The sequence below is a fragment of the Hylobates moloch genome, unplaced genomic scaffold (genome assembly GCF_009828535.3).
Source record: "Hylobates moloch isolate HMO894 unplaced genomic scaffold, HMol_V3 SCAFFOLD_17, whole genome shotgun sequence".
Classification (NCBI taxonomy): domain Eukaryota; kingdom Metazoa; phylum Chordata; class Mammalia; order Primates; family Hylobatidae; genus Hylobates; species Hylobates moloch.
Genome location: NW_026652292.1, coordinates 9,041,561 through 9,066,390, shown reverse-complemented (window position 1 = coordinate 9,066,390; position 24,830 = coordinate 9,041,561).

Here is a 24,830-nt window from a genome sequence, read left to right as displayed (position 1 = left end):
CAAGGACGTTGAAAAATGATGCATATACTTAATGGAAAAAAATGGATATTTGTTGACCTAATTATTTGTTTGAACCTTAATTCTTTATTTGCTTATTGTCTAAAGGTTAAGAACTCAAGATGAAGCTATCATTGTGATTTTTATCAGTTTCTTCTTGTGCTTTTGTTAGCTTTAGTGGTTTATTGTGATGCTAAGTTACTTAACTTGCAAACATTCGTGGGTGCAGACATGATAGAAGCATAGGCTTGAAAAGCACCTGCTCACAGGGCTTGCTCTTTCATTGCTCTTGGGACTCCTACTGCAGTGGCTGGGTAGGCAAGCACTGGCCAGCAGGCTGGATGATGAGATCCACGTGGCCACATTTCCACTACTGCCCCTGTTGGCCTAGTCATCCAACCACAGTTGCAGAGCCATGGTAGCTGATCACACATGAAGAATGAGCCCAGCTGAGATGATGATGACTGCCCAGTTGAGCTCAACTCAAATTGCCAACCCATAGAATACTGAGCTAAATAAATGGCTATTGTTTAAGCTACTAAGTTTTGGCATGGTTGGTTTCACAGCAAAAACCAACAATTTTATTGTAAGGTTTGCCTTTCTTCATATAAATGGACTCTCCTTGTCCAATTATAAATTTTTCCATGTATTCTATTTCAACCATATCACCTCTTTTGCTATTTTTTTAATTATAGTTTTCTGTGATGTCTTCGCTGATTGCTTTATTTTTTGGCCTTGATATGTCATTTTGTTTCGGTATGCTTTGGCAAAATGTATTTTCTCCAAATGGCCAAAAAATAGCTCCTGTTCCTCATGATTTTTTTTATGGTAGGTCCTTGACACTTCTCCCATGAAGAACTGGGTGTATGTTCCCTCCCCCTTAAATGTGGGTGGATTCATGACAACAGCAGAAGTAAGACTATGTAATTTCAAGGTTAGGCTATAAAAGGCAATATAGTGTCCACATGGTTCTCTTGGGATGCTTGGTCTTAGAACCTAGCCACCATACAGCGAGGAAGCCCAAGCAGCCATATAGAACATTTTGCTGTCCATTAAACATACTAAGCTTTTTTCAGCCTTAAAGATTTTGTTGCTTCACTGGAATTTTTTTATTCTACATTTTATATGGCTTATTTCCTCAGTGGCTTAAGTTCTCTGCTTAAGAATCACATCACTGAAAGACACTCTAAGAAACTCCTATCAAAAATATTTTTCCTCCAGGCTTGTCACTCTTATCTTGTTTCACTTTTTTTTTTTTAGCAGTTACCACAAACTGATATTGTATTATTTGTTTATTACGTTTCCTTGTTAATTGATTGTCTCTCCCACCTAGCATATAAATTCCATGAGAACTGAGATTTTACCTGTGTTATCTTACTGAGACAGTTGACATCTCTGCTGCTGTATCCCTTAATACTATTTTTTGAGAAAGAAGTTCTCAATAAATATTTGTTGAATAAGTGAATGCATTTTTATTTACTTATTGGATGACTGGATTATTCCCTGTGTGTATTTGTTTAAATCTGAGAAAATATATAGGTAATCTTTATGCTTTTCTTGCATGCCTGAGAGTGTCTTTTTGTTGCTTCTAATTTCAAATTGTTTGGCCTTAATATTTTTGGATCATAATTCACTCCTCCTTCCCCATAACTGGATAACATTTCATTTTGCTCTGCCATGAGTGCTATGGGAGATAAATCTGATGCCAGCCTGATTTCACTTTTCATTTGTAGGCATCATTTTTTTCCCCAAGTAAATGGGTGTAAGACTTTGTCTTTGCCTTTGAATATAAAACTGTCAATCACCTGAATATGTTTAACCCTTATACTTTCTATTGCTGTTGTGATCAATTATCATAAGCTTAGTGGCTTAAAACAATGCAAACTTGTTATTTTACAATTCTGGCCATTAGAGTTCAACACAGATCTTCGTGGGTTAAGGTCAAGGTCTTGGAAGGGCTGCATTCCTTTCCAGAGGCTCTAGAGGAGCTGTCTCATTGCTTTTTCCAGCTTCTAGATGCTGCTCACATTCCCTGCTTCATGGCCCCTTCCTCTATCTTCAAAGCCAGAAAAATCAGGCTGAGTTCCTCTTGCTCTCTGCGTTTCTCCGATGCTTCTCTCTGGATTTTCCTCTTCTGCCTCCCTCTTCTGCTTTTAAGGACTTTTGCGATTACATTTGGCCCACCAGGATAATACAGGTTAATTTCTCTATTTTGAAGTCAGCTGGGTAGCAACCTGAATTCCATCTGCAACGCCAATTCACCTTTACCATGCAATATAACATATTATATTTCGCACTTTGTTTTGTTCTTTCATTCAGTAGATTCCTTTATATGTAGATTTAAGGTAAGTCTTATCTCCTTATCTGATATCCTGAGTTTTATAATTTCCCACACCAATCTTCTAAATGACTTATTTGGTTCATCACAGTGTCTAATCTTCTGTTCTTAACTGTGTTGCATTTTAAATTTATTGCAAGTAATTTTAAATCTGAAACCAATATTTCTGATGTAGAATCATTTCATTTGATTAAAGAATGTATCTTTTCTTGTTTTTGAAATATGAATCAGAAATTTAAAAAAAGTTTTTACTTGCCTCATGGAGCTAGTCTGTTTTGTAGGGGAAAATTTGTTTTGATTGCTTTCTAATGTTGAGTGCATTTTTATTTCTTTGCTCATGCTATTTTTTGTGGTCTATATAAAATAGCTTATTAAAATTAATTTCTATCAAGGTGATATTTGTAGGTGGTTTAAAAAACCAAATCGTACAGATTATGCTCTTCTTCTACCTCTCCCCTTTACCAGTTTCACTCCTCAGAGGAAAACACTTTAAAATTTTTATTCTGTGACTGCCTCCATGGTAGACAGAATTCTAAGATGGCCCCAGGATTTCCTCTGCATGGTGGACATGCCTGTCTAATCCCCTCTCTTTGAGTGTGGGTGGGACTTGCCAGTGTGATTGGGATATCACTTTTGTGATGAAGTTACATTATATAGAAAAGGTAAAGGGATTTTGCAGAGGTGATTAAGGTTCCTAATAAGTTGACTTTAAGTTAATGGAAAGAAGTTATCCTGAGTGGGCCTGACCTAATCAGATGAGCCCTTTCAAACAGGGTCTAGAGGCTCTAGATTTGGTGTTGTGGCTCACGCTTGTAATCCCAGCACTTTGGGGGGCCGAGGTGGGTGGATTGCTTCGGGCCAGAAGTTCAAGACTAGCCTGGCCAACATGGCGAAGCCCTGTCTCTACTAAAAATACAAAAATTAGCTGGGCATGGTGGCACGTGCCTGTAATCCCAGCTACTCGGGAGGCTGAGGCATAAGAATCACTTGAACCTGGGGGGCAGTGGTTGCAGTGAGCCAAGATCATGCCACTGCACTCCAGCCTGGGCAACAGAGTAAGACTCTGTCTCAAAAAAAAAAAAAAAAAAGAAGGTCTAGAGATAAGGGACAGGGGAAGCCAGAGATATTCAAAACAACAGAGATCCTCTCTACCAGTCTTTAGAAAACAAAATGCCCTTTTGTGGAGAGGGCCACATGATAGGGAGTGGTGGGTAGTTTCTGGGAGCTGGGGGCCTCAGTTCTACGACTGTAAAATAACTAAATTCTGCCAACAAGACGTGAATTTGGAAGAAGACCCCAAGTGTCAGATGGGATCACAGCCCTGGCTGACACGTCGATTTAGCCTGATGTGATCCTGAGTCAAAGACCCATTAACCCATGCCAAGTCCCTGACCATGGAAACTGTGAGGTAGTAAGCACATGTTGCTTTAAGCAGCGAAGTTTGTGGTATTTGTTACACAGCAGTGGGAAACAATTACACCTCCATATTTCTGAATGCTGTGCTTATGTTGCTATTTATGGAATTACTAATTTTAAGACATCACATATTTCCACTTTTTCTGAAGGGCGAAGAGTTAGTTCACTGACAATACTTCATCTCCTCTCCCCCTTTCTGCCCAATTAGAGCTCTAACAATGGGCTGACAAGGCTACTTGACTTTATCTTTGCCCCAAGGATGAATCTTAATTGGACTTTATAGCTCAAGGCCTTCTCAGTTTTATCTTTTGCCAATTGGAGATGAGAAACAGTTCCATTTTCTAACCCCGCAAGTCCTGAAATTTATGGCCTCTCTGAACTCTCTTTGAATTCCTCTTGCAAAATGGCCATTTCTTTTATGAGCTTATTTCTTTCTTATTGCATCTTGTCAAATGCAGCCATTAGGAAATATCCAATGTTATCCACAGTCTGTTTTCCCATTTCTTTGCTGAAACCACAAGTTTATTAGTTACATTTTCTGTCTTCTAGTTATCACAGGCAATAGTTTTTTTTCAAATGCTTCACCACTACATAAAAAGCCTTTAATATCAATTTTCTTGCCACCTGCCACTCAGCCCTAAATCCTATCATGTGTTTTGTGTTTTATTAGTGTTGGCACCTCACTTCCAGTCTGTCTTTCAATTGTTCAGCTTCTCTGTGGTAACAACACCAAAATTTCCATGGCTTACGGTAATAAAGGCTGAGTTCTGCTGAGGTGGCTGTGGCCTGGCCATGGGTCTGCTCCATGGGTCTCTATTCCAGGATTCAGGCTGAAAGGGCAGCCTCTCTCTGGGTTAAATTACACGGTGGTTTTATAAAATTGCCGTTAACACTTTTCCTTAAAAAAAAAAAAAAAAATCACATCACTTCCGCTAGCATTTTATTGACCAAAGCAAGTCACGTGGTCAAGCTTCTCATCAGTGGGTCAGGTGTGTGTATAATCCTCCTTCTGGTAGGGGCAGTGACTACTTCCCCTGGACACCACAGCCAGCACTAATACCCTGGGAGAAGGTATTTGTAAGTCACACAACCAAGGAAGGATTAGCTTCTATAATATAAAAAGGCAGGAAAGCAATAGAAACACAGGCAAAGGACATGAGTAGGCAATTTGCAGGGGGAAAAGCCAAATGCTTGTCAGATGTGGAAAGATGCTCAATCTCATTAGCAATCACAGACATGCCAATTAAGTCAAGATAATCAACAAACTGTCAGACATTTTGAAGTTGGAAAACATCAACATTGACTTGAACATGGGGAACTCTTTGTGTCCTGCTGGCGAGAGGTGCGGGTGAGGGCAACTATTCTGGAAAGTAATTTGGGAGGAAAAAGGAAGATGGCATAGACAGTGAAATGACGGCGGTGTCCTGGATTTGAAAGATCGCGCTTTCTGGGATGATTTTCACATCATCTTTCCAGTGGCACTCCTCCCTCCTCATTCAGAACTTGGGTGGGGTTTCATTCACTAGGTCGCTGGACCACAGGGCAAGACCTTGTCTGGTTGCTCTCCACTGTGTCCCCTGCACCTGATACTGTGCTAAGCCCAGGGGGACACTCAGCATTTGTTTGGTGAATGCATATTTTAAAAATACGTTTGAAGCAGAGTGCCATGCCTCTTTTAGGACACTAAAGTATGGATTTTCCATTGTACAGTTGTGTTGTCTGAGTACTTATTTGAGATCCCATTTATCATCTGATAAAACCTTTCATCATTTAGTTTAATCTGTACTTCCACACGGTGACTCATACAAGGGCAGAAAGATATCAAACTGCTCAGGTCCCACCTATTGATCATAACTTACCAGAAGAGAAATGTGTTTTGGGGAGGTTTCTATTCAAGGTGGAAGGTATCTTTGACAGCACAAAGTCCGCCAGGTAGCCTTAAGCAATAGTTTGAAATAGTTGAATGCTTTTTAGGAATGTCGTTCTTTCTGAGCTGTTAGGGAGATTTCAGATCACTTGTTAGTGATCTGACACCTTGTTACTTTGAGCCATGGGCAAATTGCGTGAACATCATCTTCTGAAAGTCTCAAGTTTTCCAGCCCTGGAAAACAGGAGTTAAGTAATTTTAACATTATCTTAAAATGTAACACTAAGTGTGCCGGGCCCATGATCCAGCATTTGCTTGCTGGATTTGGGAGTCAGTCTTCTCCCTGTGGGAGCAGCACTGATGTCTAGAGTAGCTGCTGTTTCCAAGTAGTCCAGGATGTTCCATTGATTCCATCTCCTCTGAATTCTCAGAGCACTGTGTGAGTCCCAGGGTGCCCTAACCAGGTGTGCATCGCAGTCACTAGCCGGCTCCCGCAGATCCTGATGTATGAGGTTTGGTGTACTTGGGCTTCAGTATATATATATATATGAGATATATATTTCATGTATATATATCTCATATATATATAATATATATAATACACATTTAACAAGCCTCCTAAGTGATTCTCAATTGCACAGGAAATTGAGAACAACTGAGGTATAATTCTATTGCATTGTGTTATTCTTAGCTATTGTTTCTTGTGCTTTAGTAATAAATTTTACACCAGTTTTATAATCCTCTGAGGCAGATAGTAAATCTTGATTTTCTTTGTATTCCTCCCAGCCTTTGTGATGGGCCTGTAACAGGCACTCAGCAGATGCCTGTGAACTGATAATTAAAAAGTCTTAAAAGCACTTAGAGTATTTTCCTTTACTGGAAGAAATTCTGCCTTTCTTGTGGGTCCTGGGTCTTTGTTCCTTTGTCAACTGTTCCTTTTGATTCCTTTTTTGCTACTTCAGGGTTCACGTTCCTAGGCTCCATATTATCTAATGACACCCACAGGTACCAGTGGACTTTCACAGGTATCGCTTGGCTTATTTTAGGTGGGCTTGCGTATTACCTCTTGGGGTAATAAGTGTTTGGCCCCATAGCCAAGGATCTAGGACACAGATCATCTCTTTTTCAAGCTGTCCGTTGACCACAGCTCCACCCCTGTATCCTGGAGACAGGCTGAGTTAGGAGAGGTAATAAGCTGTGCCAGTGCTGCTTGGATATTCTGTTTCTCCCACGCTTCAGTTGGGAGCAGGTCAGGCTGTGGTCAGTAACTGTGGTAGGATATGCCGCTCCTTCCCACAACAACCTTGGTGGTTTCTACGCTGGTGGCTCTGGCTGTGCCTTGGGTGCCAGTTTTCCTTCAGGTGACCCTCGCTAAACATGGCATGGACCCCTACCATTTACCAATGAAGGGCACAGCATTTACCCTCGGACAGCCATTTGCCTTCCCTTACCTGTCTCCAAATTGGGTGCCAGGGAAGGTAGCATTCCAAGCATGTTCTTAGCCCACCCTGAAGGAAAGCAACTCTCTACTCTGCTAACTATGGTTACATTTATCCCAGCACAAAGCAAGAAGAAGCATATGTCTAAGTAGCCTTGGGAAAGGGTTTGTTTACTAAGCTACCCAATATTCAATAAGCCATCTGAGTGACAGTTAGTGGAATAAACAGTTTCTCTGGCATAAAGGTAATTTTGCTGTGACCTTTTGTAATAATGATATACCATATGTTTGAGTCCCCTCCCAGATTAAGTCATGACTAGAGAATATCCGATGAGGGTACAGGAAGCAGGTGGATCCAAGGGGAGGAGGACTGTCTGGCCCTAGATTCTGCAGAATATGAAGCCAAGGGAGATGTTAAAAAATTTCTTTTTTTTGTTGGGAAAGAGATGGGGTGGGTTAGAAGAATGAGTTAAGCATACTGTCTACCAGAATCTAAAGGGACTGAGCAGAAAGGCAGAATATATTTACAAGGTGTCATATAGAAATTGAGCCTCCAAGGAAGTTAGTTTCAGAATGGAGGGTCCACCTGGAAAGACCGTTCAAGATGCAGGAATAGGGCATATGGGTTATAGAGCATGTGGTCTTCCTCATGGCTGGGAGGCAGATTTGCAGTCCTTCAAGTGCTTTTATATACATATTTGCAGTTGATCTTCCCAACACGCTAGTAAGATAGTTGGAGTGGGTGATATTGTCCTGTGCAACTTAGGTTTTGTTGTATAACAATCCATCCTGAGTTATTTATTTTCATGGATGGCTTAGCTGGGCGGCTCTACTGATCTCTGCTGCATTTGCTGATGTGGAATGAGAGTTGACTGGATTTGGCTGGAGAGTCTCAGCTGGGAGACTCATCTTTGCTCTACCTGTCTCTCTTCCTTCCCAGGGCTCAGGGAGCTGGCCCAGGGCTGTCTTTCCCATAGCAATGGCAGAGGCTCAAGAAAGCAAGTAGAAACCTGCAAGGACTCAGCCTAGGCTGGGAACTGGGGCGTTGTTTCTGTTGTATTCTATTGACCGAAATCACGTGGCTGAGCCTAGCGTCAGAGTGGGGGGCATTACTCAGTTACTTGTTAAAGGGTGAGCATATAAGAGGGGTAAAGAATTGGGTCATCGTTGCATCAACTTTAGCACCTTATTTCACAAGTACAGAAACAAAGCTTAGAGATGAAGTGACTTTCTCAGGATGTGCAGCTCCTTGGTGGCCACGCTGGGAGAATAACCCATGTCACTATCTATCTAATCTGTTATTTCCCATTACAAATATGACCCATATAAGAACAGTGGGTTAGTTGTAGTTCTGTTACAGTGCCTGGTGGTGTCTGGTGAGCATTTTGAATAAATTCTCTGGAAAATAGATTCGATTTTAAAGAAAGCCTTGGCTGTCAAAATCTGATTTCTTGGTTGAATAAAATGGCTTTGTTATTCAGATCCTTTGGGTCTAAATTTATTTTACATGAATTTAGTTAAAAAATTGATTACAATTTCCCTTCCATTTGGTGCTGTGGGTGGTATAATTGGAAGTTTAGAAAAGACAGAAATGGCTTTAAATGATTCATGTACCCACCTAAAATTTGCAGAAGGGTGAAAAATGTAGGAGACGTTAGGTAAAAGAGGTTGCATTAGACTCTTTTTTTAGGTTTAACTATCTTGAGTCTTTCTAACATCAATGCCCAGTGGGCCTTTTTATCAGTTTATGTTGGAAAACAATCTCAAAGGACTTCATCCGCTTGTCATCCTTCTCCCTTTTACAATTGGCAGCACACATGGCTCCGGGAGAACTTGGAGGCTATGTGCTATTGTTGCCATATGCCAATCAAGATGAATCCTGCTTGTCTCTCTCTGGCTCTTGCTGTCAGTGATGGAGATATCAATATGTTCGAGTTTCAGTTTGTTGTCAAATGTTTTTCACTCACTCAAAACCTATTAGCATCTCATCTCCACTCTGGAGGAACGTCTTTGGGGACTTGGGCCAAATGGTTGGCAGCAAAACATTCTGAGCACCCAGGACGTAACCTGGACCAAGCATTCCATTTTTACAGCTCGAGGATATAAGAAATGCATTTGGAAATTTTGGCTTAAACGTGAACCTTAACCTCTTTGGGAATGGACCAGGCTGGGGGAAATGACTGGAGATGAGGACATCTGTAGCCCTTGGGTGTAGTGGGTCGAGGCGGCTAGGAAAGGATGGCTCCTTGACAAAGTGTCATGACAAGGCTGTTGGCTTCTGGACTTTGTGCCTCCACGGTGCACAGGAAAATGGATTCTTTCAGTGGTCAAAGCTCTAGTACCAACAACGGTCAATCATTTGCTGGCACCAGGGGCCTGTGATTCCACTTGTCCATTTCCACATGGTCCTTTATAGTCCACTGCTGCTCTAGTGCTACCTGGCTATAAATGCCATGGCTGTAAATGCGGAGGAGTGGGGGCGGGGCAGTGTTTTGCACAAGCTTGCGTTTGCAGTTGAATTCTAAGCTTTCCCTTCTCCTGTCCTCACTCCTTATTTTCCATGCTGACTGTCCCATCTCCTGACCAGAAGCTTGTGGTCTGGTGTCTGTTCTTTCCCTTGGGCTTAACGCCCTGTTTTTTTCCTGACCATGACCTCACCACCTCCTGACCATGACTCTGACTGTTCATCCCCACTTCTGTTGCCTGTGGCTACCTTGAATACTCACCCCCACCTAGACCAGTGGGGGACCCTCCCGATTTAAGGAAGATATTTTCACTGAACCCTAATGTGCTCAGGCCTGGTGAGGGGGAACTGGACATCTCTGGTCTTTCTGGTGTCCACATAGGGTTTTCTTCTTACCCTTGAGACATTTGCATCAGCAGAGGCCATCCCAGAGCCTGTAACATAAGCCTTCTTTCCTACCTCTCAGAACCCTCCCTGGCATTTTTGCTTTCTACGTACACCCTGTTGCCTATACCCATGGTCTCTCAAACATCTGTTTCATAGAACTGATCACACGGCATTGTGATTATCTATCTTTACCACTAGATGCAAACTCCTTCAAGTCCTTGATTATAGCGTAATCACAACAGCATCATTTTCTGAATGCTCTCAGTGGGCTCTGAAGGTTAATTTTGTGTGTCAACTTGACTGGGCCATGGTACCCAGATATTTGATCAAATAAGTCTGGATGTGTGGTAAAGCTGTTTTTTAGATGCGATTAACATTTAAATCAGTAGGCTTAGATTAAAGCAGATTGCCCTCCATAATGTGGATGAGCTTCATCCAATCAGCTGAAGATCTTGAGAAAAGACCTCCCAGAGGAAGAGGGAGTCTGTCACCAGACTGCCTTCAGACTCAAGCTGCAAGATCAGCTTTTTCCTGGGTCTCCAGCCTCCCACCCTATCCTGCAGATGTTGGATTAGCCAGCTCCCACAATTGCATGATCTAGTTCCTTAAAATAAATCCCTCTCCATATATATATTTATACACATAGTCTATTGGTTCTGTTTCTCTGCAGAACCCTGACTAATATATGGTCAAATCACTATACTAAAAGCAATACATACTATTTCACTTAACCCTTGGGTGACAGCCTCCTAAAGAGTGTATCATTATTCTCACTTGATAAGTGGAGAAACTGAGTCATAGAACAGGTAAAGAACTTACCCAAGGTCACATAGCTGGTAAGTGGCAGAAATGGGACTTATACTGGACATGATTCCTGCTAAAGCCAGGGATCTTAACCCATGACTCCTCCTCCGTGGCATCTCTATGGCTGGTCCAGCACCTGGGTCTAATATTAATAGCAGGCTGGTAAATATATAAGTGAGTGAATAAAGTCACAGACTTCCTTCTATTTTATTACTTCTTCATCTTATGGAAAATAACTTAAACATTGTACAGGGAGTATATAAGAGCTAAGACTTTTATAGCATTTGCAAATCTATAAAATATTGATCCCAAAATGTTATGTCTTCATTGAGGTAAAGTGATAAAAATCGACCTGGAGAAGTCTTATAACTCAGTTGAGATTTGTTGGACAGTAGCTTTGTGACTGTTTTTAGGATCTTATGGGGGACTTTACTTGCGTCTTCCATCTCAACTCTGGTGGATATGGTGGACTGGAACTCAATGTGAATTCCAGCTTCTTTCCATTACAGAATGAGCTTTCCTGTACCGCAGAGTCTGGAGGCAAACCGTCACATTGCCAGTCTCCCTTGCAACTCTGGTTATGAATGTGAATTGGGTTCCAGCCTTCAGAGGCGGCTTGCTGAGATTTGGAAGTGCAGGTTCAGAGGGACACTCGTTCTTGTGCTTTGGCTGTTGCTCCTGTCAAGTAGGGTCATGGAGATGACAGGGTTTAGCTGCTGGATGGTGCAGACTTCACAGCAGCGTTGGCAGCCGGTGCAGTGTTTGGGCATCGCTCATTTGAAGGCAGAGGAGCTCAGCATTGTGATTTGTGTCCCCAGCTTGGAGCAGGAGGAGCCACTATTCCCTGTGGCGAGTTGTACTAGGGCTGCACTTTTAACTCCTGTATTTCTAACTGGCCTCTGAGGGTCAGTTTGGCCCCTGGTTCTGGGAGTTATTCCTGGAGGCCCAGCTCACTCTTCCAACCCTTCTGACAATTTTATTGGTACTTAGTTCCCTGCGTTGTCTTGTTCTGCTTAAAATAGCTAGAGTAGTTTCTGCTTCCTGTAAATGAGCCTTGACTGATGTCGCTGCCTTAATAACTGTAGAAATGTGGAGTTGATCCACTGGTTGGCTCATTAGTGCATTTTCTACTTCTTGCTTCTATAATACATATGTTCAGGTTTGTCTGTGGTCATTTTCCATGCTCATTGGAGAGAGCTGGGAAAGGGAGGAAACCCTCCAAGAGAAAGGTTACCAAAGTGAATTCCTGAATTTGGAACAACCATATCAAAGAGAATGACAAAGATGGTGCCAGGTCCTTTCTTGGGGATGTGTTCTCTGAGTTTCACGGTTATTGCTTACTTCCATCTTGAAACCTTATTTTCTATCGTCCTTTATTTCTGAATGTCTGCATATTTTCTTTTAAGTCTGCTGATCTGGAGCTTTCTGCTATATAAATATTTCTATGTGAGCCCCTCGTTGCTAACTTCTGAGTCCAGGAAACTTGTCCCTATGACAAAATGATGGATTTCTCTTTTGTGCCATTTAATTCCAGGACAGTGTAGATATGATTTTACCAATTTTGTCACTTGTCAATTAATAAGGAGCAGAAAAGTCAATTTGGGGATAAATAAGAGTGTCATGGGATTTGCTCAAAACTATGAAATTTTAGTTCCAAAAGGGACCTTGGGTTTTCATGTGGAATTTTTGTCCTCAGTTTATTTTTTTATTTTATTTTATTTATTTATTTTCAGAGACAGGGTCTTGCTCTGTTACCTGGCTGGAGTGCAGTGGCGCATCCTGGATCACTGTAGCTTCAACTGTTTGGCTCCAGTCATCCTCCTGCCTCAACTTCCTGAGTGGCTGGGACCACAGGCATGCACCACCATGTCCAGCTAATTTTTTAATAATAATTATTTTTTGTGGAGATGGAGTCTCCCTATGGTGCCCAGGCTAGGCATCATTTGAACTCCTGGGCTCAAGTGATCCTCCTGCCTTGGCCTCCCAAAGTGCTGGATCACAGGCGTGAGGCATTGCGCCTGGCCCTTTCTCCCCATTTTAAACATGAGTAAACTGAGGGCCAGGGAGATGTATAGGAAAATGTTCTCAAGCTCACAGGCTGACTGCGGCAGAAACAGGCTCACAGCAGAGTCACGGTTCTTTCTGCATGGCTGAACTCACAGGAAAGGCTTTGTTGAACTTACTGACTTATTGTAGATTTGAGAATATGCACATGATGAAGGTAAACTGTGTTTTTTTCCCCTGTTTTTACTGTGTGCACATTTATTTCTCAAGATGATTTCCTAAATACAAATGTATTTTTCTAATGCTAGGAAATGGCATGTTTGGATTCTTTTCGAGGACTACTACAATGCTAAATCACCTTTAGTATATGAACACTTGCTAAGTATTTAATATAAATAATTAATTTTTAACCATTGATTTTTTTGGCTGATATTAATTATCATCATAATTTATTTAAAGAGCACAAGAGACATCTAAGATAGTTTAAGGGAAGTCAAATGTCATGCTACAGGGTCAAGGGCAAATTGGCTCCAGTTCCTTTGGTTATGTCCTGAGTGTGCCAGGCGGTGAAACTGAGTTACTGGGAGGAAGCAGCATTCCAAGCAAGTGACCACTGAGGCATGGGCAGCTTGCTATGGGTTCAGCTGACTTTGTTGAATTTTTAGAAAATGAGAGTTTAATGAATTCCAGATGAAGAGATTATTCACTCTGCAATGTTTTAAATCCTCTTTATGAAGCACACAGAACAGCACTGTATGCGATCAAGAATTCAGTAGCAGCTTGCGATAAGGCTGTTTTCCAATGTTGAGATGTTAAGGATATTTGGACAGAAAGGATAGACTTAGGCTAGAGAGTCAGAATTTCACCTACAATGTGGCCATGTTGGTGTCCCCCCACTTTCCACAGAGGGCCACACATGCCAATCCTGTTTGCTACAATGAGTCCTGCATGAGCTGTTACAGGGGATGCCAAGAGGACAGAGCCCTGTTTTCCAGGAGGATTTCCTCCTTTTGGGGTGACAAGACTACTTGTACATGGCCCTGGCAAAGAAAAACCATGTGATAACAGATGGTGATGACTGCAACGGGCAGTGAAGAGCGTCAGAGAAGGGAGGGGGGCCAGTGAGGGCCAATGGTTCTCACATCTTGTGGCTCACCATCTGGAAATACTTCTGATTGTCACAACTTGCAGGGAGGCTTGTACTACTGGTATTTAAGGATGCTGTTAAACATCCTGCGATGTACAGGACAGCCTTCCAAAATAAACAATTGTCCTGCTCAAAATACTGATAGCGCTAGGCTGGAGAGACCCTCGTGTGGGCTGAAGTAATGGGTCAGGCTTTATGGAGGAGGTGAGATTTAATCTCCCTTTTCATTCATTCCTTCTTATATTTGTTCAATATTTATTTAGTGCCTACTCTTACCCAGCGTCTGTTTTGTCCTGGAGATATAGTAGGGAATGAATCAAAGCAGCTCTGTGGCCAAAGTAGTTCTTAAGGTTTAGCGGGAAAAAAATACAATTCAAGAAAAAAATTAGGGTATGATGATTATGTTGATGGGGGAGCAAAGGTGCCAAGGGAACCCACCACAGGAAGACCCATCTCAGCCATGAGGTCAGGAAAATTCTCCCAAAGCGAAATATTTCTTCAACCACAATTGGAGGGGTAGTGGGAGCTTGTCCCATGGGTGCACCTGAATGAGTGGGTGTCAGGAGAGGGGGCGCAGAGACAGCGGCATTGTTTCGAGGCAGATGGAGCAGCTTGTGTAAAATTTGGAGAGAGAGAGAGAGGGTAGTGGGGCATGGTCCTGCCCATCAGAGATGCCAGGAGAAGAGCAGAGAGATGAGGCTACAGAAGTAGACAGGCCCCTCCACTGGGAGTGCTTGAGTTAGTTAAGAGTTCAGATTTCATCCTAAAGACCCTAAAAAATATTGAAGACTTTAAAAGTCTTAAAGCAGTGGAGTGACAGATCAGATTTAAGTTCTGGGAAGTTTAGTCCAGCTGCAGTGTTGAGGTGAGATTGGAGGAGAACGAACTAGGGCACGGAGGTCATCGAGGCTGATGGGCTGGGAGGGGCAAGAGAGGCCTTCGGAGCAGCGTGGTGAGGATGGGAGTGGCCAAAGCAAACCCATATGCTGAAGAGGCAGAATGCAGGGCACTTACTTGAAGTGAAATAGGAGGGAGGTGGCAGGGAAGATGTTCACATTTTTGCCTGAGCAAGCCAAACATTTTGGGTGCCATTTCCAGGGTGCACTAGATAGGGTGCGCTCTTCTTCAGTAGCAGCTGGAAGAACGTGAATAATATTGCAGAATGATGCTGAGTTCCATTTTGGACACATAGAGTTTCAGCTTCCTGAGGAACATTCACTCAGATTTGTTGACTGACCCCAAGAGATGATCGTCTGAGAGTCACAGTTGATAAGGCTGTGTGGGGGAGGCAGAAGAGAAGAGCTCTGAGAAACAAAATGTTCCAGGACAGGTTTGCAGGAGGAGCTCCCAGAGGAGGGGCTGGAGTGGCAGAAGCCAAACCAGAGGGAGGTGGCATCCGAGGAAATAAGAGTAACTTGGAGAAAGAGGGAGTGAGATGCACTGTCCTACCGCTGGCTGTTGTTCACGATGACTCCAAACCTTCCATGCCTGTGAGGACATGAAGGTCCCTGGTGATCTCAAATGAGCAGTCCAAATGGAGCATTGGATGTGGAAGCCAGGCTGGAGGGGATCAAGCAGAAGAGGGGAGCAGAGGGTGTGTGTGGAAATGAGTGCTAAAGCAGCTGTAGCCAGAGGTCTGTTCAAGCCACTTAACAGCTGGTATAGCAATGGGCACGTGCCCAGTGGAATGGCTACAGGCAGGGAGAGCTGATACCAGATCTGGCTATAGCTCTGATGGACATATTTTCCAAAATAAAATGGACAGCTTTAAAAAAAGTCTTTAAAAACACGTAGTGTAGGGGAAAAAAAATACAGAAACTCTGGGACATGTGTTTATCAAGGAATGGCCGATCCCTGGTGGTTCATTTGGCGCAGTATATGCAGGCAAGAGGGACCAAGATAATGTCAAGGTCACTGAAGGGTGAACTCAAGTCAGGTGTCTTAATAGTCACACCACTGACATGGTGGTATTTATACCTGTAATGTAATTTGTAGCATTTCTGCCGGAATTTATTAGCTAACAGAAGTAAATGCACTGGAACGATGAATCTTTCTATACATTTTAGATAGTGTATACATTTTCCCTAGCAAGGCACTTCCGTTAGCACAAAAAATAATGGCCTTTTTCAACAAGATGACTGTCACAAAGAAAAATTGTAGATAGTCAAATGATTTATTTCCCCATCCATGTTTGAGTTTATTCATGGGGAAGTTCACCTTGTGAACTAATAATTTTCTGGGCTAAGAAAAATCAGCAGGTATTTTTCTTTTTAGGAAATGCTTCTTTTGTATTTTTAATTTTTTTTTTAGAGAGGGCTTTCTTAGGCTTAAAAAGTCATCTAAATCTATGGCTTTGATATCAAGGAAAAGGCTTTTTTCAATTGCTTTAACCTTTTTGAAAAAGTGACCTATAGAGATAAATGTTCTCATGCTGAGAATCGGGACTGTCTTTAATATGTATAGTAATATAGGCAGAGCAGGAAACAGACCACTTTCTTGAAGTGGTTTAAGAAAGATTTAAGATCCTGGACTGAGGAAAGGAACATTTTTGGAAAGGTCAGGCTTAAGACCCGTACCCTAGGCAATCAAATATAAATAAATAAATAAACAAATAAATAAAATAAACCTCATTCTCATGGCAGGTTGTGGATGATACCAGAACAGAGGGAGGACCAGGCCAGAACTATGAGCCCAGGAACTCGCTAAGAAGGAGGATTCTGGTAAATTATTGTTGTTTTTCTTTTGGGCCAAAAAAGGGTCAAATTCATGGAGGCCAGCGAAGGCAGTGGGGTGTGAACAGGCTGAGGAATTGGCCTTGGGGGGCAGGGCTCAGCTTGTGGGAGGTCAGAGGAGTTCGAGTAGAGCCCACATACTTGGGGGTCTCTCAATTTCTGGTTGGAGGCACGAGTAGCCCCTTCCCCTGCCTCCCTCACCTCCCATTCACCCATGGTCCTCTGGAGTCCTCCATTGGGTCCTCAGTAATGATGCTCAAGGACCTCTGCTCAGATCAGCAGGCAGCGCCTTCTTCCTGTGCCTCTGGCCACCTTGTGCTTCTTCTCTCTTCGATTGCTTCTTCCCTGCTCCCGGCCCCGTGCTCACCTCCCACAGCTTCTTGCCATCTCTCCACCACCTCCCACCACCCCGAGGGCTTAGCAGCTCGTTCCTTTTCTTGACCCTGACTTGGGCTCATACTCATTTTCTGTTCTCAATCTACCTCTTCTTGGTTTTCGTAACTCACCTGTACCTCCTGGACTCTGACATTGGTCATGAAGAATTTCTAGAATTTTATCATTCCTGCTCACATGCCAGCACCTTGAAATGGTATTAATTATGAAAACAGGTTTCATCCATTCCAGGTGGCATGTCTAGTCCATAAGGAGTATCATGAATTCCCGAATGTCTCTCATCCTACAGAGAAGGAATCTCCGGCAGGTGAGGATGTGAGCAGGGAGGAGGATTTGGGGTTCATGGCTTTGTGATAGGTCCTGTACACACATCACGTCCAGAGCGGCTTACCTCTTGAGGTAGAGACTATAACATCTTCCTACTTACCCGTGGGTTCCCCGCTTACCTGTGGGATCCCCCACATTTCCCAGGCTTCCTTACAGGCAGGATGAGTGATGGGGCTGGCCAGAGGTGTGGGGAAAAGTGATTAAACCCAGCTCTTAAAACCATTCTGAGTGACCCTCTTGTCCTCTCTTCTCTGGCTGTGGCAACCTCACCTGACACTTGCCCCAGATGGTACATATGGCTACGGGATGTAGGAGCACTGCTGGCCCACTGGACTCCATGAACAAAGAAACCTTTTTGCTGCTCAGCCGCTGCACTGAGTCTGGGCTTTCTTGTGGCAATGAACATCGCTGAGCTCTAACTAAGCTCAAGTCTTTTGAGGTCATTTTTAGAGAATCTAAACAGAGGAAGTGCATTTTCCCCCGATCAACTGACATGCACATTATGCACATTCAGCTCTGTACTTTTGCTCAGGATTTGGGATTTGGAAATTTGCTCAAATGACAGAGATGTCCTCACCTGTGTCCCCACCCCATGTTGTAGTCTTCTGAGCCTGTTGAACCATTGGCACCACTGAGCACTTTACAGAGGCGGAACAGGGCAGCAGTTTCTGTTTTCCATGAGCTCTTGGTCTCAGGTTTCTGGCAGATGGTGGCCAGGGTTTCTTAGGCCAATGTTCTTGGATGAATGCACGCTGCTGACTCTCTGGAACCCTCATTTGGTGACACATGCTATTTTCATGAAATGGTACGTTTATACACACACCTCCCAGTATAAGGAGAGCAGGTCAGGATGGAGTCAAAGACAGGTTCTTCAATATAAAGGGGCCACCCAGGGGATTTGGTTGAAGCAAGCATCCTTAAAGTCCAGGAAATCCCGAAGCTGGATTTTGATGAAGAGCCATGCTGCACTTCTCCAAACCGGGGACCTGGAAATCTGAATTCAGATACTCGTATTTGCCTCTAATGGGGATTTTAGATTATATTTGCTGTGGGGAGAGAAAAAGAGCTTATTTCAAGTTGGCCGCTTAATGTTCAGGGCAACCAGGGAGAAACAACTACTTACTTGAATCTTTTCTCGTCCTGTCCACCTCCTCATGGTATGACCTTGACTATGATCTCCTGACCTTGGTGGCTTTTGCCTGCTGCTCCATGGGGGTAGCTACAGCTCTTTTTACCCTGAGAGGCTACTAAGCAGAGGAAGCTTGCCTTGCATCTTCCTTTTTAAAGCTTATGGCACGGGCACACTGAAAAAGTCAATTGGTCACGTACCCAAGCCAATTTGGTCACATATACCTCTTGGTTTCTTTTTGATAGGTTCAAGAAGCAGCTAAGGGAGTTTGAATTAGGTGAAGCCTGGCTCGTCCTTTGACTCTTTGCTCCTCAATTTTTGTGACAGCAACTCTCAAAGCAGCTTCAGCCATGCACAAAACATTTATTAAAGGAACATTAATTTGCTGGCAGGCCCCAAAGTGCTCATCAACCTGTGCTGTAAGCTTAATGAAGTTCATCTCCCTGTCTCTTAGGTGCTCAGAGTTCCGCTGAGCAGAGGGAGCCAGAAGGCAGTGCCAAGGCTGTGGAAACAGATCCTGCCACCCCTAGAACTGCCATCAGGCATACAAGATCCTCCGAGTTTAAGAACCTAAAGTCCTTATATAATAGCCTATTAGGCTACTTTATAAGGCTATATAACACATCTCCACCAAGGAAAAGGGTCTGGGCATTATTAGATTCTTCTTGCGAAGAGAAGATTTCTTGAATATTTTAACCAATCCTTATGCTATCGTTTGAATGTTGATGTCCTCTCCCCAAAACTAACATGTTGAAACTTGATCTACAATGCAGTACCAGTAACAGGTGGGGCCACTGGGAGGTGATGAGGTCCTGGGGGTGGAGCTCTCATGGATGGGGTGGATGCTCTCATAAAAGAGGCTTGAGGGAGCCATTTGACCTTTTCTGCAGCAACAAGGCACCGATTATGCCAGACAGGCCCTCGCCAGACACTGAATCTGCCAGCATCTTGATCTTGAACTTCCCAGCCTCTAGAACTGTGAGGAATAAATTTCTGTTGTTTATAAATTATCCAGTCTAAGGTATGTTGTTATAGTAGCTGAAATGGACTAAGACACCATATGGTTTGAATACTTTTAATGTCACCAATTATAGCTCATTTCTGATGTTTCTGATATCAAACCATTTTTCATATTCAACAGAGCTTTTTTAATAACAAGAGTGCTCATAGTAGCTGCCCCACGTCTGGGCTCCTGAATAGAACTTCAGGGTCTACTATGGGCTCTGAATTCTCAAGGAGGACACCTGCAGCACACTTCATATGGCACTGTATATCTGGAGTATTTAAAAGTGAAGTCTAGACAAGGCAGTTAACAAAAGATGGCAAAGGGGGAGTGGAGCCTGTGCCTGCAGCTCCCTTTGCTCCTGTAGGTGACCTCAGTGCTAACAGCAGCAGCTGTTATGTGGAGCATATCACTGTTCCAAGTACCTTATGCTAATAAGACACCTTTTCTGGGTTGTCTCATCTACTCCTCACGATAATCCAGTGGAGCTGTCTTCTTAGCATCATCTTTCAGATAAGGAAACTGTGGCCCCAAGAAGTTCTAAATTTTCTCAAGGTCAATAGCTAGTGAGTGCAGAGATATTGACTTCAGTGGTCCAATGATAAGAAGCCAGTGTGGAAGGTCTTGGCATAGGAGCCTCAGTTACCCAGCTAACCAGAGACAGTCTGTCGAGGTGGCTATATGTATGTTGGATTTAGACTGTCTACAGCTGTCCAAAACTGTTGTCCAGGCTTGTCCTCCATAGCGGCCCTCAGCTGGCCATCCCAGAGCTGTGACAAGGTGCTGCTTGAGCAGTGGATCTTTCTTCAGGTTCGTCTGTAGAGGCCTCCCTTGCCTGCTTAGACAACAGGATTTGGTCTTGCCATGTTTTCCTGGGGGTCACTTTTATAGATCCTGAGCAAGTCTTCATTTCTTTTTACCCTTCCTCTCTAGGCCATAGCCATTTGTACCAATGCAGTTGACTAGTGAATTTGATAACCCTCAGTTCACCAAAATTTTCACGTAACTCAGGTGCGAGACCGATATCAGCATATGTGGCGTGAACATGTTGGTGGGGACAGTGTAGCATGGGGCCTGGACACCCAGGCCCTGGGGCCAGCTGAATCCCACTCTGGCTTGGCCACTTCCTGGCTGTGTGACTGCTGAGCAAATTATTCCAACTCTCTGTGCTTCCATTTATTTATCTTGGAATGGGGGTAAAATAGTCCTTGCCTTACAGATTGTTGGAGGATTAAATGCATTAATCTATGTGAGTATTTGCTCCCCAGCCAACTCATTTGAATGGATTTAGGGGGATATTTAAAGAATAAGCTTCTATTCTTGAGTTCTTTTGGCTGACCCAACGTGATTTGCTGGTTTAACACCACAGGCCAGTGTGGGAGATACTCCTTAAATTGCAGAGGATTTTGGGAAGGTGGATGGATAGGAAGAGCCCATTGAAAGTGTCACGAATAGATGTCTTCACAGGAAGCAGCAAATGCTGCCATGAATTTTCAGGCCACTGGTGGCTGACTTAGTTCTCATCATCTTTATTTGAGTTTTACCTTGCTAAGTGCCATTCATCAATTTTTGAATATCTAAGTTATTTGAGGTCGTTCATTCAAGGCAAAATGCTGAAAGTAAAAGCGAAATCAAGAACCCAGGGGCTTTGAAGACTTTTCTTAACTTGCAGCCACATTCTGCCTTTAAAAGCACTGACTTGACTTTTACAAGAGCCTGTAGAATAATCTAACAGAAAATGGAAGCCAAGAGCACAGCGATTCCCTTAAATATTTCATATTGCATTTGGATGTGCATTTTTCAAAGATCATTTCCTTGACATTTTCTGGGGGTATATTTCTTGGGAAATAAAATAAATATGTTTGGTTGATGCTCATACCAATTTATTTAGAGCTATAAATAAGATAGAGATGCCTCCTGTCATTTGTACTAGAAAATATAAGGATCAGAGGAATATTTTAGGAGGACAGGGCAAAGGATTAATAATACTGTTCAGAATATGCTGACGTTGCTGATGCTTTAAGCTGTTTTAGCTGATCATCATGTGGTTTACTACTAAGAATCGAGAGGAACTGTGGTCAAAGCACCCAGAGAAGAACCACAATACCCCAGACTTCACAATTCATTAGGGGCAGGTGAGTGACAGAATTGGATTTTCTAGCTTTCTAGTCTGTGCACGTCACATAACCTCTCCAAATAATCATGTCGATTATCTGGTAGCCTGATCACTCTGAGTGCTTCCCTGAGGCCAGCAATGGCCCTTAAAAGGTAAGAAATTCACTTATTTCAATTGGAGACTGATATATGTATGCAAAGCTCCTAAAAGGAATATGAGAGGAACTTACTTACTGCAATCCCCGGAGAATGAATCTATTCATGCAAGGAATCTGTTGAATCATTGCATTGCTGCTGTGGGGCATATGATGGAAATGGCTTTCTGGAGAGCGTGGCTGGGGAAAGATGGATGTGCAGGTGCAAATAACAAAGCCATAGGGCAAAGTATATGACTTCGGGGCAAGTGACATCAGACCCTAGAAAGTTACTAGAAGTTCAGAGAAGGGGCCCCTCCATCCAAGCCTGGATTGAACAGGAAAGGATTTGGAAAGGTGAAGGGACACAGCAGGGCACAGAGGATGGGAATATCTGTGGCAACAGGAGAAGCAGAGGCAGGGACAAAGGAAGACCCTTTCAAATGTCAAAACAATCTAAATGTCCACCGATGGATGAATGGATACAGAAAATGTAGTATGGCTGGATGAGGTGGCTCAGGCCTGTAATCGCAGCACTTTGGGAGGCTGAGGTGGGCGGATCGCTTGAGGCCAGGAGTTCGAGACCAGCCTGGCCAACATGGAGAAACTCTCTCTACTAAAAAATACAAAAATTAGCTGGGCGTGGTGGTGCATGCCTGTAATCCCAGCTGTTTCGGAAGCTGAGGCAGGAATATAGCTTGAACCTGGGTGGCGGAGGTTGAAGTGAGCCGAGATTGTGCCACTGCACTCCAGCCTGGGTGACAGGGTGAGAGTTTGTCTCAAAAGAAGAAATGTAGTATGTATACACAACAGAATATTACCCAGTCTTTTAAAAAAGGGAAATACTGCCATGACCACATGGATGAATCTGAAGGGCATTAGGTTAAGTGCAATAAAGCAGGCACAGAAAGACAAATACTGCATGATCTCACTTATGTGTGGGAGCTAAAATAGCGAAACTTATAGAAGCTGAGCGTGGAAGGGTGGTTGCAGGGGCTGGGAGGAGGGGAAATGGGGAGATGTTGCTCAAAGGGTACAAAATTTCAGTTCTGCAGGATGAATAAGTTCTGGAGATCTAAGGTACAGCAGTGTGACTTTAGTTAACAATGCTGAAATACTTGAGATTTGCTAAGAAGGCACGCACTTAGCACGGAACAGCTTCTTAAGCATTCTTGACTCTCTCACACACACTCAGACACACAAACACACACCCCTCAAAATGGTAACTCTGTGAGTTGATTGATATGTTAGTTAGCCTGATTGTGGTGATTATTTCACAATGTGTATGTGTACTCTTTCAGTGTATTTAGTTTTTATTTGATATACTTCAATTAAGCCTAAAAAAGTCACAAAAAAAGAGATATGCTGACAGGTTCCACATCATCCGGCAGGGAGAGCTGGTGGGGGCTGGGAGGAAGAAGGGGCTGGAGGGTGGGCAGACTCAGCTGCAGTCCTTGGCTTCCAGAGGCTCAGGCGGAAAGCGATGGTTAAATACATCAAGTTAGGTATGAAATGTCTCAGGGGAACATAGTCTTTTAAAGAACTCTTAAAATCCTTTTAAAAGTGAAGAGAAGGCCGGGCGTGGTGGCTCACGCTTGTAATCCCAGCACTTTGGGAGGCCGAGGCGGGCGGATCACGAGGTCAGGAGATTGAGACCATGGTGAAACCCCGTCTCTGCTAAAAAATACAAAAAATTAGCCGGGTGTGGTGGCGGGCGCCTGTAGTCCCAGCTACTTGGAGAGGCTGAGGCAGGGGAATGGCGTGAACCCGGGAGGCGGAGCTTGCAGTGAGCCGAGATTGCGCCACTGCACTCCAGCCTGGGCGACAGAGCGAGACTCCGTCTCAAAAAACAAAAAACAAACAAAAAAAAAAAAAAAAGTGAAGAGAAACTTTCATCATATAGTGTAATGTAAACAGTAACTTGAAAATTCAATTATCTTCTAAGTTTAAGTCCTGTATGTTGCTTGTTTTCTTGAATTAGGCGAAGCCCAGCTCAATTTCCTGTATCTCGTCACTACAGTAGCACCATCCTGAAAGACAGCCAGGTGTGGGGAGGAGAGGGAGCAATATCTGTTTAGTGGAAGAAAGAGCAGTGCTACCACGTTCCTTTTTTTTTTCTTAACGGAGTCTCGCTCTGTCACCCCGGCTGGAGTGCAGTGGCACAATCTCAGCTCACTGCAAGCTCCACCTCCCGGTTCACCCCATTCTCCTGCCTCAGCCTCCCGAGTAGCTAGGACTACAGGTGCCCGACACCACGCCCAGCTAATTTTTTGTATTTTTTTCCAGTACAGAGGGGGTTTCACCGTGTTAGCCAGGATGGTCTCGATCTCCTGACCTCATGATCCGCCCACCTCAGCCTCCCAAAGTGCTGGGATTACAGGCGTGAGCCACCGTGCCCGGCCACCATGTTATTTTATTTCAAGTTTTGTCTTAGAACTGAAAGCAAACTTTTTTATTCTTTTCACTTTTATGTCAGTGTACCTAGGGTCCAAGTCACTTCAGAAATTTGGGAGATTTTTATTTGCTAAGATGGCACTTAGCACTTTGGAAGCACTGATTTATTTGGAACCACTGATATGAAGAAAAAAAATTGGTGTTGGTTTGTGAGCTTGAGACTCCCAGATTATTGATGGGTGGTTTGCCAGCCACGGTTCCCTTCTCTTTCTTGCCCAAGAGACTCTTCATTTTAAAATCTGCTTCAGAATCCTTTTGAACATAGTACCCTGGGGCAGTGACTCTTGGCTGATTTTGCCGTCAGGTGGAATCAAGTTGCCTCCTGGCTTTGAGAAGAGGACTGTTTTTCTCATTTAGTGGAAGCACCCAAAAGACTTGTTCTAACACAGCTACAGGATCCCACCGTGCTGATTTAGTTGGGTTGGGGAAGAGCCCGAGATTTGGCTACTGACGGAAATGGCTTTCTGGAGAGAATGGTTGGGGAAAGATGGATGTGCAGGTGCAGATGACAAAGCCAGAGGACTTTGGGGACCACATTTTGAGAATCTCTCCCAGACCACATAGGTCTGGGGGCTGTAGTTTGAGAACCACTGTTTTGAATTTTAACAGAACCATCAATCAATGGTAGCTCCATTTTTCCTTTTAATGAGGATAGGTAGGTGAAGAAGCCATCCATTTACA